The sequence below is a fragment of the Adiantum capillus-veneris genome, chromosome 10 (assembly GCF_014529385.1).
Source record: "Adiantum capillus-veneris isolate H3 chromosome 10, ASM1452938v2, whole genome shotgun sequence".
NCBI classification, from domain to species: Eukaryota; Viridiplantae; Streptophyta; class Polypodiopsida; order Polypodiales; family Pteridaceae; genus Adiantum; species Adiantum capillus-veneris.
In genome coordinates this window covers 45,321,663-45,332,849 of record NC_140940.1, presented here as the reverse complement: position 1 = coordinate 45,332,849, position 11,187 = coordinate 45,321,663, and positions in this window count along the sequence as shown.

The window sequence follows — 11,187 nt, the reverse complement described above, 5'->3', positions numbered from 1 at the left end:
ATTCTTGAGCCCTTCGTATGGATTCTCTTCTTCTTCCCGAATCAGAGAGAGACCTCTTTTGGAAGTCTCACAAGGAGGCTTCCTAGGTGTTCTCTCGTCATGGTGGGGAGCTTGGAGAATCCCATGAGCACGGAGCTGCCGTTGCACTTCACTTGGGAGAGATGGATTGCCCATGGCTTGTTGAAGCCTAGAAACAAGATAGTTAACAAGCATCGAGGCATCAATAGTAGCTTGCTCATTAGAAAAATCAAAGTTATCAACATTAATTTCACTCTCTTTACTATTGTCAGCCATTCTAACAACTCTTAGGTGTACTTTGGCACTTCAAGCCCTAGTTTCTACTCCTCTTTACCCCTTTAGAAAAAGCACTCAAGCTATTGTACCCGTGGCTCGAATACCATTAATTGCAAGGAATAGAAGAGAGGGTCGTTCAACACCAAAATAGCACCCGGTCTTGTCAAGCTTCTAATAGCTCAATAGTGGCTAAGCCGTAGGCAAGCCCCATAGGACTCCACTATTAAGACCATAGCTCTAGACGGTGATGCCCCATTAGCTCCACGAAGACAGGCGCATTGAAAGGCTGAAAAATCCCTATTCTACTTACTCACATGCAATTAATAATAACAACCATTTATAGCTAGCTTGAGGACCTCCCTTCTTGAGCAAGAAAAGAGAAACCTTGTGCTCTGATACCAATGTAACATTTAATGGCCTAAAAACTTGTGTGTAGCGGAAATTAGCATGAACATAGTGGGCATTTCATTAGAATAGATTCCTAATGAGAATTACAAGAGTGCTTGGGTGGAGAGAGAGCAACAAAAAGCATAACACCCAGTTAGATATCATGAACAATACTTTCAAAAGAGAGAGAAATTAAGCTATGGACTATAGTTGAGGACTGGAATTACATGGAGCCGGTCCCCCCTCCAAAAGGCTTTGTTTTATGGTTTCTCCCATCAAGAGAGACATTGTACAATACAATTCTTTGTGTTCCTTCAAGACTAGCTAGTGCAATGAAGATGAAAGCTTCATGCACTAAGCAAAACACTTATCAAACACATCAATTCTCTCCAGTCTCAGACCCAAGACCTCACACACATTCGAAGATGGTGAGAGCTAGTGGGGTATGAGAGTAGATTGAGAGGAAGAAGGAGTATTCTTAAGAGAAAGATGTACATATCCTCACATAATCACTCATATTAGCATAGCTTAGCTTAGTAATTAGCATGGTAGAGGAGATGAGCATGCATTGAAGCTTGGCTCTTGGTTGGACTTGCATCACAAAGCCAAGAGTTGTTGGTGTAGGCCTCCCTTCTCACAAGCTTGGAGTAGATGGTAAGCTTTCCATTAAACCTTGAGAAGGAGAGAGAGTCTTCTTTACTTCACACATGAGATTGTGTGAGTGTGTGTGTGTGTGTGTGTGTGTGTGTTAATGCCTTGCAAAAATCAGCCCCCTCTCTCTCTTGGTCGACCCCTCTTGCTATTTGCTCATGCTCCACTCTCCTTGGACCTCCCTAGGGCTAGCCAATGATAATTAAGCAGTATAAGTGATAGTCTTCTGACATGTGTCCCCCTTTCCCCTTTTGTGAGAGCTTTATGTAATTAATAAATGCAACTAAACTCTCATTGGACCCCTTTGCCTCGTGGCCAATAGGAATCAGGCAAGCCATTGGGCTGTTGAATGCTCATTAGACCCCTTGGGAGACTGTCCAATAGTCTTCTAGAGAGCTTAATTCTCATTGGTTCTTTTATTAAGTGTTTTTAAATTAATTAAACTAGATTTGCTCTAGCCTAATTCTCTCATTGGACCACCTCCAAGGCCATCCAATAGGAATTGGGTACACGTTGTGGGCATCTGGGCTAGGGAGCTGACATGTGTCCCTCATTCCCTTTGTGTAAAGGGAGCTTGTGTGTGTGTGTGTGTGTGTGTGATTTTCTCTCTCATACCCTACTCCCAAGGCTCGCCCCCTCCTATGTAGGGATTTGTAAAGACTTTTGGGACACACACAAAGCATCCAATTCCCCCCATGCTTGACCTTTGGACACAACCTTTGGATTTTGGAACCTTAGCATTTTGGAAGCCTTAATGGGCTGAACCTTAGGGTCTTTTAAACCATTGTTGCACATGGCTCTTTTGTAGATGGCCCCCCCTTTGGATCCCTATTTTCTCTCCTTTGGATCCCTACTGTGGCCGGTCTGCTAGCTTAACCAATATTCTAGCTTTTTCTCCCCTGGCACTTCCCCATATTAAATGATCAGTAAAATCATTTAGGAGAATTAGATATTGATTATTATGACAAGCAATAACATAACCATATATTTAATTAACTTGGAATGAACAATACTTTTGCAAGAGAGAGAATTAGAGAACATGATAACATTTGAGGAACGGATTTATGTGGAGCTGGTCCCCCCTCCAATAGGCTTTTGTATTATAGATTCTCCCATCAAGAGAGAGACTTGGTACAATACATTCTTTGTATTCCTTGTGACCTAGGTGATGCAATGAAGATAGAAAGCTTCATGCATCACAAACATAACATAAACTTTGTAAAAGCATTAACTATCCCCGGCCTCAGTCTCAAGGCCTAAAACACCTTCAAAGGTGGAGAGAGCTAGCGGGAAATGCGGGTAGGGAAGAGGAAGAAGAAGTAGCGTACAAGAAAGAGATATTTCCTCACTTATCATCACTCTTCTTGCATAGCATAGCATGATAGCATAATAATGATGATGAAGAAGATGACAAACTCAAGCATTGAAGCATTGATCTTGGTTGGATTTCCATTCTATAGCCAAGAGTGTTGGTGTAGGCTCTCAACTTCTCAACAAGATTCTAGAAGGAGATGGAGCTCTTGCACTTTGCACCTCACACAATGAGGGTGTGTGTGTGTGTGTGTGTGGGGGGGGGGGGGGGGGGGGGGGGGGGGAGTATAACCCCCTAGCTAGCCCTAGCTTCCTTGATTGATCGTTGTAGACGGCTGAATAGTTCACTGTGTGGGAACGTCTTCTTAGAGGATGGGCAACGAATTACTTAGTAGTTACTATGGTAATTACTACAGTAAACCTGAAGTGTATAAATAGGTCCCATTACATTGTAATCGGGTTGGCAATTATTATCATTTGGGTTAGCGCCTTGGCTATACTTGTACTTGAGGATCATTGGCAGTATTGTCTGTTGTACTTTCTCTCTGTAAATCATATTCGCTGTAATCTTGATCTGTAATCCCAATCATGGCATATATTCCAGTTATACTTACTTCTCGTCCACTCTTCTGAATCTGAATCTGAATCTGAATCTGAACCTTATTTCAGTACATAATTCTAATTCTTATTTCAGTATCCAAATTCCAGTCTAGTCTCTGATTCCTGTCCAGTCTGCTGTCTAAAATCTTCCTACACTAGTAGTAGCTAAAATCTTCCACCACTGGAATTAGCTGTCTCAAGAGATCAGCTCCAATTCCATTTTGGCGATCACGATGGCTTGAGATGAAGCGCGTTGACTAAAAGACTCTTCTCCCAGTTCGAAGTTTTCAGCAATGGCACCAAAATCCAATCGTGGCCGGAGATCAACCATTCGTGTTGACCCCATCCCTGAGGAGTCAAGAAGAGAGTCTGACCACAAGCAAGAGAAGATGACTGACACTGAGGCTCAGGAGGAGCATAGTCCAGGCTGATGAGGCGCAGGACTCACAGCACTCCAGTCATTCTCAACGCCGATGGGCAGAACGGGAAGCACGGAAGGCAAAGAGTTCCAAGAGTTCTCGATCTCGGCAGAGAGATGAGGATACCAAGGGCAATAAGGGAAGTCACCCTACTTCTAGCAGACAAACCAGAGAAGACACTGACACTAAGACAGAGACAGAGATTGATTGGGATGCTGACACTGACAATTGCAAGAAGGCTCCCAAGCGTCATTCTGAATCCAAGAGGAGAAGTGGCAGGATCAGTAGTAATCAAAATGATTACACAGCTTCTCTGAAGATTTCATTTCCAATATTCAAGGGGGGGAAAAAGGATGATCCAAATGTTCACATACAAGCTTTCGAGCAGTATGCTGAACTAAAAAACATTGATGAAGATGATTGGGGGGAATATTTTCCACAAACCTTGAAGGAGGCAGCGAGGAAATGGTATTACCATTACCCTGCATGCCAGCTCAGATCATATAACAAATTGCTCAAGGCCTTCAGGTTGGAATATTCCGACAATAGAGGGGATGAAGATATTCTTTGTGAATTAGATAAGATCAAACAAAGGAATTTGTTAGTCCACAGCTATGTGGAAAAGATAAAGGAGCTAACCAGACAATTGCTAGAACCGATCTGAGAAGAGATTGAGGGCATGGTTCTTGAATGGGTTCAGAAGCAAGAAGCTTAGGGAACAAGAGGTACCAACCCCTACAAAAAAATTCAATGATTTGGTCCAAAGGGCATTAAAGCTGGAACATCAGGCTAAGAAGGAGAAGAGCCACAAGAGGCGAAGGACCAGTAGCAGTAGTTCTGCTACTAAAACTTCGGATTCCAGTGAAATTTCCAGTAGCTCTGAGAGTAGTTCTAATGAACGACCAAAGGAGAATTCAAAGAAGGGATCTTGGACCAAGAAAATTGAAGAGATGGCTAGGTAGATTGCCAAAATTAGCCACACAAGACAGCCAGTTCGAAAGATGGAGACTTGGTGTTCAAGATGCAAATCCAAGGACCATATCTCCACTGAATGTTCACAATGTACCTACTGCAAGGCCTTTGGTCACCTATGGAATAATTGTGGCATCAGAATTCACCACTTTAAGAAAGGAAAGGATATGTCAGTGGTTGCCTACACTGAACTAGTGAAGGTAGAACCAGTCAAGGCAGCTCAAGGGGAGAGACCAGGTACCAGTGGTACTGGTCAGGGACGTGGCAGATACCAACTAGGAATGGGCAGAGGCAGAGGAAGAGGCAATTTCCAGAACAGGAGCATGAATTGCTATACTTGTGGGAAGATGGTCATTTTGCAGCCCAATGTCCAGATGCACCTGTAACGACTACTATTGAGGCTAAGGCACTAGAGCCAGTCCCAGTCAGGGTAGTTACCGGGAGCAAGGGAGTAGTCATTGAAGAAATCCCAGACACTTCAGAAGCACCAGTCAATCCTAACAGTAGCAAGTGGGTTCAACAAAGGGAAGTTTGGAAGGCCAAAGGTAAAGAGAAGGTGGTAGATGAGTGGCAAGAGCAGAGGGAACTAGCAGCTAAAATCACGGAGGATTTAGCTAAGAAGCTGCCAGAGCAGCCAAACAGTTCCGAAGCTAGAGTCATTCAGAGGATACCAGCCCAATCGACTGATAAAGATCAGTCAGTACCGGCCATGACTGAGACCATGCTGGCTGTGGTACATGGTCTCGGCCATGACCGAGACCATGCTGGCTGTGGTACATGGACTAGCTGATGAAATGGGAGTGGATGGAAAGAGTGGAAGCACTACAAGAGAAGAATGGCAGTGCGAAGATACCAGTTCTTCAAGCTCTGACAATCAATCTGACCAAGAGAGAGAAGAAATTCATGTGAAAATTTGTGATAGAATTCAAAAGCTGACTGTAGAGCTGGAGGATATAAGAAAACCCTTTCCTAAGGTGGCCAACTTTATCAGACAGCGCAGGAAAGCTGAGGCAGAGGCCAGAACAGTGGACCTGATGGCTGTCCAAGATGATGAAGTTCCACTTATTCAGATAGACTACAAGGTCAGGAAGCAGTGGGAACCTCTCTCAAGCATTATCCTGGATGGAGAGGCAGGAGTTAATATGATGGGAGCCCATCTTCAACAAAGAATGGGTATCACCAATATGAAACCAACACCATTCAAAGTACGGATGGCAGATCATAGAGTCGTACAGGCGACGAGTATGATTGAAAACATGCAGATAAGAGTAGGGAGGGAGAAATTCAAACCAGTTTCCTAGTCTTGGATGTGCAGGGAGCATATGGGATGCTACTAGGGCGTCCATGGTTGAGAACAGCACATGTTGTTCATGACTATGCAAACCAAACTTTGACCATAGAAGGGGCCAGTGGCACAATCCAAATCTAGACCAACAATACCAGGAGCTAGAAAAAGGAACTGAGGCCGAAAGAGTTGTGTCAGAAGTACAGAGCCAAGAAGATTGAACGAATGCTAGCGGCTATGAACATATTCCCTTTGGCAGAAATTGACTTGAATGCAGTCTTGCTAAACAAAGAGCAGGCTGACAAGTAGAAGAGACAATTCCCTGATCAGTTTACTGAAGTCAATACAGGGGAAAGAACAGTTCAGCTAACTGGAAGGATGGTGGAACCAGCTGATACTGGTATAGTAGAGGAACCAGTATGTTCTGAAGAGTACCCACTGGATCAAAATATTGATTCAGAAACGAATGGACCATCCTGAGATTATGTTGAAGAATCGACCAAACGAAAAGGAGGCGGACCAAACTGGTTGCTTCCAGATGACCAAGAAGTAGAAGAATGGAACCTAGGATCAGAGGAAAATCCTAGAATGATCAAGGTTAACAAGCACCTCAACCCGGCAATGAAGGAAAAGGCACGGAAAATGTTCCCGAACTATAAAGATGTGTTTGCTTGGGAACATACAGATCTTGAAGTCTGTCAGCACCGAATACCACTGAAACCAGATGCTAGGCCAGTACGATTGCAAAGATACCGGATGAACCCCAACTATGCAAAGAAGGTCAAGGAGGAGATTGATAATCTTCTCAAGGCTGGGTTCATTACGGAAGTGGCAAGCAGTGATTGGCTATTTCCCATAGTCGTCGTCCCCAAGAAGAATGGAAAATTGAGAGTTTGTGTCGACTATAGAAAACTAAATGCCCAGACTATTAAGGATCCATTTCTCTTACCTTTTACTCATATGTTGCTTGATGAGATCGCAGGATATGAGATGTATAGCTTCACGGATGGTTATAGCGGCTATAACCAATTACAGATCTCTCCTGAAGATAGAGCCAAGACCACTTTCATCACTGAGTGGGGAGCTTTCATGTATCTGGTGATGCCTTTTGGCCTGTGCAATGCACCAGCTACCTTTCAACGGTGTATGATGGAGATGTTTAATGAATTTCTTCATCGGTTCCTCGCCATTTTCATGGACAACTTCACTGTCTATTCAGATGAGGAACAACACCTTCTATTCCTAGAAATGGTTTTCAAACACTGTCAGGAGAAGAGGATTTGTTTGAATCCATCAAAATCTGTTTTTCTAGTCTGGAAAGGACAGCTACTGGGACATGTGGTTTCCCACAATGGAATAGAGATGGCCAATGACAAAATACAGTGTGTTCAGCAAGCTAAAGCACCCAGAACTGCTTTCGAGTTGAGTTCTTTCTTGGGTTATGTGAATTTCTATAGAATATTTGTACACAAGTTTGCTTCTCAAGCACTACCACTATATGAGCTTACAAAGAAGACCAGTAAGTTCAACTGGACTGCTGAATGTGAGGAGAGTTTCCAGAATCTGAAAAAAGCCATACAAGTAAATCAGTCCTTAGGCAGCCAAATTGGGATATTATTTTCCACGTACATGTTGATGCTTCGGGATTGGCAATGGGGGCAATATTAGCTCAGCCATATGGAATAGCGGACTATCCGGTTCATTTTGCTAGTCGCAGATTCAATCAGGCTGAACAAGGCTATACGACTATTTAGAGAGAAGCCCTTGGAATGGTTTTTAGTGCTACAAAGTTCAGGCATTACCTGTTGGGAAAGTTATTCCATTTTTATGTGGACCATCAAGCTCTTATGTTTCTGATTAACAAAGTCATTATTCAAGGCAGGTTGATAAGATGGATGATGTTCCTTATGGAATTTGAATTCAGAATTTCCATAAGCCTGGCCGAAACCATTGTGGAGCTGATTTTCTTTCAAGAAGTACGGAAGGATATTCAGAATCACCCTTGAGAGATGAACCAGTGGATGTTGATTTATTTCAGTTAGAGGCAGAAGAATCAGTCGATCCTGAATGGTATGATATTTATCAATTCCTTTCCCAAGGTGACTTTCCAGAGGATTGGAAGCAGAATCAGAAGAAAGCTCTGATCATAAAAATCCTGAAATTTACTATCATAAGAGGATTACTTTATCGACTGGGTGTTGATGGTATAATTCGACTATGTGTCCCTATGGAAGGAAGAATGCAAGTAATTTTAAAAGCACATAATGGTGAATCTGGTGGACACTTTTCCAACGAAGTAACCTATAAGAAGATTCTGCAAGCTAGTCTGTGGTGGCAAACACTGATTGCTGATGTCAGAAGTTTTTGTAAAACTTGTGACATATGCCAAAGAATGGGTCGACCAACAGTTGTTGCAGATATGACTCCCTTGATGCCAGTACAACCACTGTGAGTATTCATGAAATGGGGACTTGATTTTATGGGACCTTTCAAGAAGGTTACTCCCAGGAAGAACAAGTACATAATAATTGCTACTTGTTATGTTACCAAGTGGGTTGAAGCTAAGGCTCTTCCTGACAACACAGCCAAGTCAACTGCAAGGTTTCTATTTGAGAATATTGTCTACCGATATGGATGTCCAGTAGAGATTGTGAACAATCAAGGAACACATTTTATCAATGACACTATGGAAATCCTATTGGATATGCTTTCAGTCAAGCATCGGAAATCTACTCCTTACTATCCCAGATGCAATGGACAGGCTGAAAGTAGCAATAAGACAATAAAGACTATTCTCACTAAGGTGGTGCAAAAGAAACTAGACCAGTGGGATTTGAAACTTCAAATTGCTCTATGGGCTTATAGGACAGCTTATAAGGTAACTACTGGAATGACACCATTTAGAATGGTGTATGGCATTGAAGCTGTGGTTCCTATGGAGTTTGTGATCCCCAGTCTGAGAATGGCTCTGAAGTATGGGTTAGACTTCAACCATAATCTTAAAAAGAGGCTAGATGAACTGATGCAATTAGATGAACTCAGGCAACTGGCTATGCTGGAACAAGAAATTGTTCAACAACAAAGGAAGCACTGGCATGATCGCCGAATTAAAGTTCGAGAATTCTAGAAAGGAGACTTAGTGCTTCTATATCAATATAGACTGGGTCCAAAGAAGCCAAACCTAAAGATTGCCTGGGCAGGACCATTTGAGGTAGACTGGGTCTTCTCCAATGGCACAGTCAGACTAAAAGATTTATCTGGATTGTTATTGCCAGGAGTATATAATGGGGCAAAGATCAAGCTTTATTATTCAGAGACCAGAGAAACTAGGCCAGAACAAGGTACTAAGGAACTGGAACTTGCTGATCAAGAGATACCAGAATCAGACATTTTTGGAATTTTTCATGTGCAACCAGTTCCAACTTTAGAACCAATACCAGAAGAACCAGATCAGGCTGACCTTAGATTGGGCGTGCCATTTGACCGCATTCCACATGCCCAATGAGCCCAAACCTTCTGTGGCAACTACGCAGTAGATAAGTATAGCTCTGAAGGAGGATGAAGCGGCTAAACGTAAGCGCAAGGCAAGTGCTCAAGGAGTTCCAGTAGCAGGACTGGAAGCCTCCATTGCTTACAGGTTTGTAGCCGAAGCAATGAGCCTTAAAAACAACCCAATGTATGTATCCGAAAAACTGTTTGTTGCTATGTTGTTGGCCAAGATATTGGATCCACAGGTTCCTATTAATCTTTGTCAAATTCTCTCACACAATGTACTCCAGCAAACTGCCAAGCTAAAATCTCAAAATGTTTTCAAAGCCTGGTATGTTTGGCAATTCTTGTATTGGGCTACTGCATCAGATGCTAATGAGCAGGTAGAGAAGGCTTGGAGTGAGAAGCCAATTTCTGAGCCGAAGAACATTCAGCTGTCCTCAGACGATGAAGAAACGGACAGTCAAACTATATCAATAGACCTAAAAAGGAAAGCAACTGCAGAACAGGCTGGCAGTTCAAAGAAGCCCAAGAATACACTGACAAAGAGCAGTGAATTTTCGAAGCAAATAGAAAGCCAGGTCAAGACAGTAAACACTGAGAAAGCTGTAGTGAGCCAGACAGAGCAGCAATCTACTCAAAAGATTGTGCCTAACCAGTCATTAGCAAAAAGTGCAGTTGCTACTGGTTCTGGGAAAGATTAGGCCAAGCCAGCCACTTCTGAGAAGATAGCAGACCAGTCAGGGGACAAAGGAAAAAGCCAACTGGACAAAGGGAAAGCTCCAGTCTCCTCAACTTTACCAGGTGGAGTTCCTACTCCAAATACTGGAAACATCTTGCAACTAGTAAAACAGGACAAGTTGCAGCAAATGCAGACTAAACAATTGAAAGGGCATCTTATGCTAACCAAAGCTGATTATGCAACTTTACCCTACATAGCTCCAGTGGCAATATATGAGCCTACTAATTCTGATTCAACCACAATCAAAGACAGATGTTCAGTCCTCATACAGTCTTCTTGGAATACCGTTGTCAGTTGTATGGGACAACTAATGGAGGTTGCTGGATCAGAAGATGAAGTGAAAAATCTCAAAGCTGATTTGACAGAGGCACAAGATCAGATTGAAAAGCTCCAGAAAGCCCGAGAAGAGCAGAACATACAACACAGGGTACTGGAAGCTCATTCAGAAAGGACTAATGAGTTGCTAAACAAAAAATTAGCTAAGGCTAAGTATGAAATAATGATCATCAAAAATCAACGAAATGAAGCACTGAGAGCTGCAAAGCGGGCCGAAACAATGCTCAGGATGAAGCGGGTGGAATTCAAAAACCTGCTAATGTGCCATACCGCTCTGAAGGCCTCTTTGACTGAAAGATACATCTATAACACCTTGGCTGAAATTTTGAATCCATCCGGCAATGCTGTTTTTAATCTAGATAATTTAAAGTCCTTGATGGAAAGTATGAAAAGTGATTTGCAGGACAAGGTGATTGAGTATAATAATGCTTTGATGAATCAAGCTATATTAGATTATATTGAGCAGCAGACTTCTCTGGATGAAGAAGAAGAAGACCAGGAAGATGAAGCTAATCAGGAGGAGGATGATCAAGAAGCTGGGCATACAAAGGATGATGATGATGCCCCACCACCATCTCCACCTCCAGGACCTGGTACTGGTGGGACAGGGCCAACTGAGGGAGGCCAGTCACTGCCAGACCAGCCAGGCCATAATGAGGGCCAGCAGGAAGGACAGGGTGAAGGGCAACAGTCGGGTAACC